This window comes from Trichosurus vulpecula (assembly GCF_011100635.1).
Source record: "Trichosurus vulpecula isolate mTriVul1 chromosome X unlocalized genomic scaffold, mTriVul1.pri SUPER_X_unloc_1, whole genome shotgun sequence".
NCBI classification, from domain to species: domain Eukaryota; kingdom Metazoa; phylum Chordata; class Mammalia; order Diprotodontia; family Phalangeridae; genus Trichosurus; species Trichosurus vulpecula.
Window position 1 is genome coordinate 6,263,924 of NW_023494377.1, and position 9,002 is coordinate 6,272,925.

The 9,002-nt window shown below is 43.4% G+C and overlaps 1 protein-coding gene across 1 annotated transcript in view; it reads right to left on the minus strand.

The window, feature by feature from the left end:
* The window catches only part of MSN (moesin), a 101,386-nt gene extending 93,311 nt beyond the window's left edge, over positions 1-8,075 (minus strand). Inside the window, exon 1 of the mRNA XM_036740456.1 lies at positions 7,697-8,075. The gene's annotated coding sequence lies outside the window, so the exon portion shown is untranslated. The remainder of the gene's footprint in view (positions 1-7,696) is intronic.
* Between the last annotated feature and the right edge of the window lie 927 nt (positions 8,076-9,002).

The window sequence follows — 9,002 nt, forward strand, 5'->3', positions numbered from 1 at the left end:
ATGGCAGAAGGAAAGATAGAATGATAAAAAGCTCCTGAAGTCTTCCTTCTCCCTCATTTAATCATAGGGTTAGAGACAGAGCACTGGAAGGAACCATAGACAGATGTAGAGGGAGAGTTAGAATAGCGACTCAGAACAACCTCAAGTGAAGCCATCAAGCTCCAAGTCCTTCCTTGATCCAACCCTCGGAACCCCGGGGGCCTCTCTCAGTCCCTCTGCAGAGCCCTGAAGCTGGGTTCCTGTACCTTCTACCTTTTCCTGTTAGTGTTAAAACCCTGATCTCTGCCTAGTCTGTTGTTGTTCAGTCATTTCTATCGTGTCTGACTCTTCCTGAACCCATTTGGAGTTTTCTTGGCAAAGATACTGGAGCAGTTTGCCATTTCCTTCTCCAGCTCATTTTATAGATGAGGAAACTGAGGCAAACAGGGTGAAGTGACTTGCCCAGGGTCACACAGCTAGGAAGTGTCTCAGGCCACATTTGAACTGAGGAAGAGGAGTCTTTCTGACTCCAGGGCCGACATTCTATCCCCTCTGCCACCTGGCTGACCCTGCCCAGTCTAAGGAGTATAAATATGTTCTTGACAATAATTATAATTTATTTGGCAGGTATTTGACCCTATTCTATTGAGATTCTTTTTTAAAAATTTTTTTTAAATTTTTTTAATTTTTTATTTTATTTTTTTTTCCACTGAGATTCTAATCCCCTTCTCGACTTTGAATGACAGTTTAATCAAATCAACTCTCTACTCAATAAACTTGGGTGGTCCCCGATTGCCTCAAAGACCAAGCATAAACTCCTCTGATTGGCATTTTCTTCCCAAGGTGGCCACTTCCTGTCTTTCTGAGCTTTTAACACATTATTCCCTTCCTCTAACTCTGCCTTCCAGCTATACTGTCCTCCTTCCATTCTGCATACAAGTTATCTGTCTCCAATCCAGCCCCCAGAATGGCTAGAGCACTCCACCCCAAACTACCTTGCATGCATTTTATATGCATTCTCTATATTCATATGCATGCATCTTTTCTCCCCCATTAGAATGCAAGCTGCTTGAAGGCAAGGACCAGTTCACTTCTTCCTTTGTATCCCCAACACCTAGCAAACACCTAGCTACAAGGGGGCACTTAGTAAGTGCTTACTAAATGTGGATTGATTATTCACTCCCATACAGGTTAGAATCAAAATAAACAAAATACAGGCAAGCAAGGTCAACCATCTGGAGACTTCCTGAGCAGACGTTGAAATCAGAATTCTCTGAGACTCACTCCTCATTACAATGAAGCTGAAATGAATAACGTCAGATCCAACATTGCCTTACAGAAGCACCCCTTCCCTCCTGGTAAGGCCTGAAGTCTCTATTTCCCCCAATTCATTATCTTCTTCAATGTCTTCCCAGTCATACCCAAATGTCTCTTTGGAAAAGCACTTCTCGGTACCCCACTTTATTTTATTTTTTTATATATGACCCATATGCACAGAGCATAACGCTAGGCTTGAATGGAGTGAATCCCTTACCTGGGACAGGCCTAAAAGCCTGCTTCTGGGAGAGTCATGATGGCATACAATACAGGCACCTTAGAGACACCATGGAGCATTGGACACATTCTATAACTGCTTCTGATGTGCTAACCGCATGGTTAGGAGGAGTCTTTTTAATTGTATTAAGAGCCGAGAACATCTTCAAAAAGGCCCCAGTTGGCCTTGGCCATTCTTTTGGCTGCTCATAGTTCAAATCCTTCACTGACAGAGTCCAGTGAAAAACAATACTATGGCCTTGGGCCAATCCAATTGAGGCCAACATGTGGCTCCGTAAAAAATGGGCCTGGATCCTTGGCCTCTGAATTTGTCCTTTTTCATCATAGGTTTAATGGTTGGAGCCTCAGACCTTAAAGAGAGCAAGCATCTGGGCATCCCATCATCCTAGCATCTAAATTTGTAGCTATCTTGGCATCAGTGTCCAGAAGAATGAGGACTGACCTCTAGGTGTGACCTTTGGGACCTAGCCCAGTGGTAGCTGAGATGAGGACCCATCTGATACATTCAGGAGTTGTGATATATCTGGACTAAAACCTGGTGGGACCAATGTTATATAGAAGCTATGTTAAGAGTGAGTCCACTCTCCTCAGTGACTGAAGTGGGATGGGGGAGTGACGTCTCCAAGGTGTTTAAGGGGAAATATTTGTACTTTTGTTATTGCTATATATTTGAAATAAACATTCCTTTATAAAAGCTAATTGATGTTAAATGCCTATACAGAACCAGTCACTGGTTTAATAGTAAGGGAAACACAGTCAATGAGGGTTTGAGTAGGTGGCAGTACAGCGGAGATGTCCAAAACCCTTTGGAGTGCCCCTAGAACCAGGAGGGGGAAGATACAGCAGATCTCAATCTGGGAGAGCAAGAATCATCTGCATAGATATTATAGTTAAATCCACAGGAGCTGATGAAATCACCATGTGAATTAATATACAGGGAGAAGAGAAGGAAAGAACCTTGGTGGACACTCATGATTAGTGGGCATGATCTAATGAAAACCTAGCAAAGGACACTGAGAAGGAATATTCAGACAGGTAAAAGGAGAAGCAGGAGAGAGTGGTTATCAGGAAAACCTAGAGAAGAGAGTATCAAAGAGAAGGTGATCAACAGCAGGGTCAAAGGTTGCAGAGAGGTCAAGAAGGGTGAGGATTGAGAAAAGGCCATTAGATTTTTCCATTAAAAGATTGCTAGTAACTTTGGAGAGAGTACTTTAAATTGAACAATGATATCAGAAGGCGGATTGTGGAGAGTGAAGAAGAAAGCCGGATGAAAGGCAGTGCAGCAACTTATTAATGGCTTTCTCAAGGAGTTTAGCCATGAGTGATAACTAGGAGGGATAGAGGGATGAAATGAGGGTTTTTTGAGAATGGGAGAGACATGGGCATGTTTGAAGGCAATAGGGAAGCAGACAGTAGACAGGGAGATATTGAAGATTAGTGAGAGAGTGCAGAAGACAGAGGGATAGAATGGAGGGGTCTGCCTTGATAAGGAGAAAGACCACCTCTTCGTGTGAGTCAGAGGTCAAAGAGATAGCAGTGGCAGAAGGCATCTAGATGCATGATGGGATATGTGGTGGAGAGGACAAGAGACAGCTCAAGGTAAATGGCTCCCATTTGGCAGGGGAGGTTCTCATCTAAGAGTGGAGAGGGAGGGGAGCCATGGGAGGTTTGAAGAGGGATGGAAAGGTTCGGAAGAGCCTCTATGGAGAGTGGAATCACAAATCAATTACAATTTCACGACATTTGGTTTTGATGGATTTGTTGAGCTTCTTTCCCAACGGAAATGTTGTTGCAGCCATCACGTATACATTCTTTATCTGGTTTTGCTGATTTCACTCTGTGACAATTCTTGGTCTTCATCATTACATTTCTTACAACTTGGTGATATTCCATCACACTCCTACCGCAATTTGTCTTGTCTCTCCACAACTGATCAGCACCATCTAGTTTGTTTCCAGTTCTTTACTTCCACATAATGTGCTGATAGGAACATTCTGGTGCATAGAGTCTTTTTCTCACTGACCACATCAGGGTATATCCCCAGCAATTGAATCTTTGGATCCAAAAGGTTTGGGCATTTTGGTCACTTTCTTAGGATAAATTCAAATTGGTTTCCAGAATGCTTGGACCAATCCACAGCGTCATCATTATTAACATGCCTGTCTTCTCATAGCCCCTCCAACACTGGCCATTCCCATTTTTCATCATTTTTGCCAATTTGCTGGGCGTGAATTATTCAGATTTGCATTTCTCTTTTTGTTAGCTATTTGGAGCATTCTTTCATGACTGTTATAGTTTGCAATTCTTTTGAGAACCCTTCCAGTGAGGGATGTGCTAGAACCAGATCAAACCAGCTCATGAGAGCCAATCGTTAAATTTTCAGTGTGAGCAATCACACCTTGGAAATTGACAACTGCTACAAACCAGGGCGTGATTTATTATTTTGTCGATTGTGTAGAACTAAGAAAGTAATGGAGAAAATGTTAAATTTGCAAATTAAGCTGAAAAGTGTGTCCTACATGTGTGTATTTGGAGAGCCAGTTGTTAAACATTTACCACCACAGCCCTGATTCCAGGACTCCACTTTCAAAGTCTCATGAAAAAAAAAAAGAGGAAATCATTCCAGTTCTCCTCCTGCTCTGGGCCAACAAGCCAGGCAAAAGCTCTCCAATTTGATGCTTCAGCAGTCTGGCAATTGAAATCTGGCACCAAGAGATGACTAGAATATGCAGAGGAAAGAAAAATCCAGCCAAATAGAGCTTAGAGTAGCAATAAAAAGAACTGAAATTGAAACAGCACTTTAAGGTTTCCAAAGCATTTTATGTCCATTAGGTCATTTGAGCCTCATAGCAACCCTGGGAGCCAGGTACAATGGAGATTATTGTCCTCAATGGAAAGAAAAGAGAGGTTATGACAAAGGCTAGATTTGAACCCAGGCCTGCCTGACTCCGGGTCCAGTGCTCTAGCCACCACAACATACTATGGAGTCTAGCCCAGAGGAGGCCTCATAATGCTCCCATAGTGCAGGACACTGAAGAGCAGCCCAGGACTGGACATGAGGTCCCAGGGCAAGGCCAGAGATTGAGCACAGTGCTTCCCACAGAATATATGTTTGTTGAATTACATTAAGCCCAGTATGGAACGAGGCCTTAGTACTTACATAGGCCTAGAAAGCGCTAAGAACCCAGTATAGAATGTAGCATAGCCAAGAATACTTTCCAAGCAGCTCTGTCTCAATTAGTTAAGCTTGAATAAATTCAAATTCTCTTCAGGATCATACTCTCAGAATTGGTAAGCAGATGCAACTTCCACCCCCAGCCAAACACAGTGTTTTGCACATAGTAAGCATTTAAGCATCTCTAAGTATCTGTTTAGAGCAGATAGGTGGTTCAGTGGATAGAGCACAGGGCCTGAAGTCAGGAAAACCTGAGTTCAAATCCAACCTCAGGTACTTCCTAAGCTGTATGATTCAAGGCAAGTCACTTCACCCTGTTTGCCTCAGTTTCCTCATCTGTATAATGAGCTGGAGAAGGAAATGGCAAACCACTGCAGCATCTTTGCCAAGAAAACCTGAAATGGGGTCACAGAGGGTTGGACACGACTGAAATGACTGAACAACAAGTGTCTGTTTAATGAAATGTCTTCAGTACCCGAATTCATTTTTCACAGCTCAATACTGCCTAGGTGGCCAAATGGGCAAGGATGTGCCAAGGGCCTGAGCAATATCTAAAGTGCTTAGCACAGCTCTTGGCACATGTTGTTCAGTCGTGTCCAATTCTTCGTGACCCCATTTTGAGGTTTTCTTGGTGTGAAAAGTGAAGTGGTTTGCCATTCCTTCTCCAGCTCATCTTACAGATGAGGAAACTGAGGCAAACAGGGTGAAGTGACTTGCTCAGGGCCACACAGCTAGGACGTATCTGAGGTCACATTTGAACTCATGAAGATGAGTCTTCCTGATTATAAGCCCAGTGCTCTATCCACTGCACCACCTGGCTGCCCCACTCTTGACACATAGTAAGCACTTAATAAATGCTTTGAAAAAACTGGAAGAGACCTCAATGTCCATAGAACATCAACAACCACAACAACCACAACCACAACCATAACAACTACTGATGGTACTATTACTACTACTACTACCACTACTACTACCACTACCACTACTACCACTACCACTACCACTACCACTACCACTACCACTACCACTACCACTACCACTACTACTACTACTTTATATAGTGCTTAAGGTTTGCTAAGTACTTTACAAATATGATCTCATTTGATCCTCACAACAACCCTGGGAGGTAGATACTAGGATGTCCCCATGTTACAGGTGAGGAAACTGAGGCAGACAGGTGAAGTGACACAAACAAATTTGTTCTGTGAAGTTTGGAGTCAAAGGGCCACACTCGAGGACCTAGAGGGCCACATGTGGCCTCAGGCTGCAGGTTCCCCACCCAGCTCTACAGGAGCAAACAGAACAAGCCTAATCCTTTCTTCTACCTCACATCCCTTCAGATACCTGAACATGGTATCATGGGCCCACTACCTCTCCCCTACACTCTTCTATCTTCCAAGTTCAAGATCCTAAGTTCCTTCAATCTTGTTTTTTTTTTCTAAATCCAATTTCATTTTACTTTGAGCTCAAAACTTTCTCTCTCCCACCTTTCCAAGCTCCCCCCCCCCATGGAGAAAGCAAGAAAAATAAACCCCTTTATAAAGATATATAGTCAAGCAAAACAAATTCTTCCCTGACCATGTCTAAGAATAAGTCTCAGTTTGAACTCCGAATCCCTTACCTGCCAGAAGGCCAGCAGCATTTTTCATCATGAATCTGCTGTAATTGTGCCTTCAACCCTTCTTTATATAGCTGGACTCAAGGCCCTTCAGAATCCTGGTTGCCCTCCTTTGGACACTTTCTAGCTTGTCACTGTACTGCCAAAAAGGTGACTCCCAAAAGTGACCACAATACTTGTGATGTGGTACAACCGGGGCAATGGAGAATGAAACAATCACCTCCTTAAGCCTGGAAGCTCCGGCTCTCTTAATGATGATTTCTTGGCAGCCACCTTGACTGTTGACTCATATGGAGCTTGCGGTCCAACCCCCAGATCTCTTTCAGCTGAACTGTTGTCTAGCCCCACCCCCACCCCCATCTGGTACTTGCAAAGTTGGGGTTGGGTTTTTGTATCTGTGTGTGTGTGTGTGTGTATGTGGAAAAAACCTAGTGGAAGGTTTTATGCTGATCCATATTAGATTTCATTTATTCAGTTCAGCCCAGAGTTTAATTGGATCCCAGATTCTGAGTTTACAGATGAGCAAATTAAAAGACAAGAGGAGTTCAATTATTTGACCAAGATCTGCAGGGAGTAAGTGGCGAAGCAGAGTTTCAATCCAATTCAATTCGACAAGCATTAATTAAGCCACCTATGTGTCAGGCACTGTGGTAGGTTCTGGAAATACAAGGCCAAAAACAGAACAGTATCTGTACTCAAGGAGCTTGGGGGGGGCATGGAACAAAATAGACATGGAATATGAAATATATGCTAAGTCATTTCCGGTAGCTCTAGATCTTAAACTCTGGTTCTGATCAATGAAGATCTTTGAAAATTTTAACTTTGTCGTTCTGTGTGTTAGCTGTCCCTCCCAGGTTTGTATTCCCATCTTTATCCAAGTCATTGACCAAATGTGAAAAGGTACAGGCCCAGCCAAGCACAGATCCCAGACACACCCTACTAAGGGCCTCCTTCAAAAGTCCACAGTTATAGGTTTGAATATTCACTAGTTTAAAATCTACTAACGGTACTGGCATCGACCCCACCCTTTCCCTTTTCTGCAAAAATTTATCAAATGTTTGACTACAGATTTATGTAACCTGTATTGGCTATTGTAGGCATTCCTCTGATGGATTCTAGAATATCAGAATCTACCTTGGTCCTTACTGGCCCGAGGCCAGGTAAGTTACACTGCACTCCTCCTTCAGGGATCTCCAGTATTCTTAAGCGGTTTGGGAATTATCTAGTATCTACCATGAGCCGAAGCCTCCCAACAAAGAGTATTCCATCATTTTTTTTGGGGGGGGGGGATTACCTTTTACAGAGGAATATTGACTTCAAAGATATAACAAAAACAAACGTACAAATATTCTCTCCCAAATGCCTACCTTGGAAGATATGGCCTTCTTCGTCTCTGGGAAAGGGGAGGGGAAGGTAATCCATTAGATTCCAGCTTAGGTCGGTTCTAGTAAAGCATCAGTTCCACCAAGTTCCAAGTCTGAAGCCCCACTGGGCTTGTGTCGCTGGCTTCTAATGGCTTCCTGCTGGGGTGGTGGCCATATCCGGCAACACTCTGCAATCCTGGCTCCAAAGTCTCCATGATTCAAGCTCCTAGGTCCGGGATCTTCACAACTCCCAGAACCCAGAATGGAAAAGAACAAATTACCAAAGCCCCGAGCACGTTTCTCGCCACAGGGCATAAGGGGAAGGGAAAGGTGACCCTTCCCCCATCCAGCTTAGTACGTGGTGCCCACACTTCGCGAACGAGACCTTCACTCCTAGGCGCCACCGGAAAGAAAGAGCGAGAAACTAGCCTTGTCTGGTAGTTTTAAAGGCGCAACTAGTTCCGGGTACACGACCAATGGAAAGGGGCTACTCCCATTCACGTGGTATGGGAACGCAGAATCCCTTCTTAGAGAAGCAAGTTCGTTGTGTTTCCCATGTGGATGGCTCCATCTTGGGTGATGTGGCCATGTGCCAAAGCTCAGTAATGCTAGCTGAAAAAGGGAAGTCAGGCAGGACCTGTTTTTAAGGAAGCTATGGGGATTTTTTACAATCACCATTGATTTTTGAGATCTTCGTGAACTGCCCCTTCCATGAACATAATCCAGATCCTTGACAGGTGTCAAAATTCAGTACACTAGCAATGTCTGTAGGGTGGGTACAATTTCGTCTTTTTCTTTTGGAAAACTGAGGATATTTACCCTTCTCCAATCCTGCAGCACAACTCCCATTCTCCACTATCTTTAGCTATCGCTGGCAACAGCTAAGCCAAAAGAACCTAAGTATGTCCTTCGTCTCAGACAGGTGACTTGTACTCATTGAAGGGTGCTAATTACTCTCCTACTATCCCTTCACTTTTCTTGCATATCAACTTCCTATTTGCTATTTTTAATTCTGTCCTTTCCAATCCAAAGATCATTTTCCTTGGCAGAAGCAAAATAGCTCTAAGTTTACTGTCCCATTCATCCTGACCAGGGGTCTTATCACCTCTTTGATTCTCTTCTTTTCCCCAGTACGCCTAAAATCCCTTTTGCTCTCACCAGCTTTCCTTATTCACCTTCACTGATTCTGAGTTTTCACACTCCTGACACTGTTCTTACAGAAGCATGCCATGATTTTGTATTGATTCTGTTATTTGCTTATTTGTATCCGTTGTACCTGACTTTTATAAATGTAAGTAGATTGGTGAGT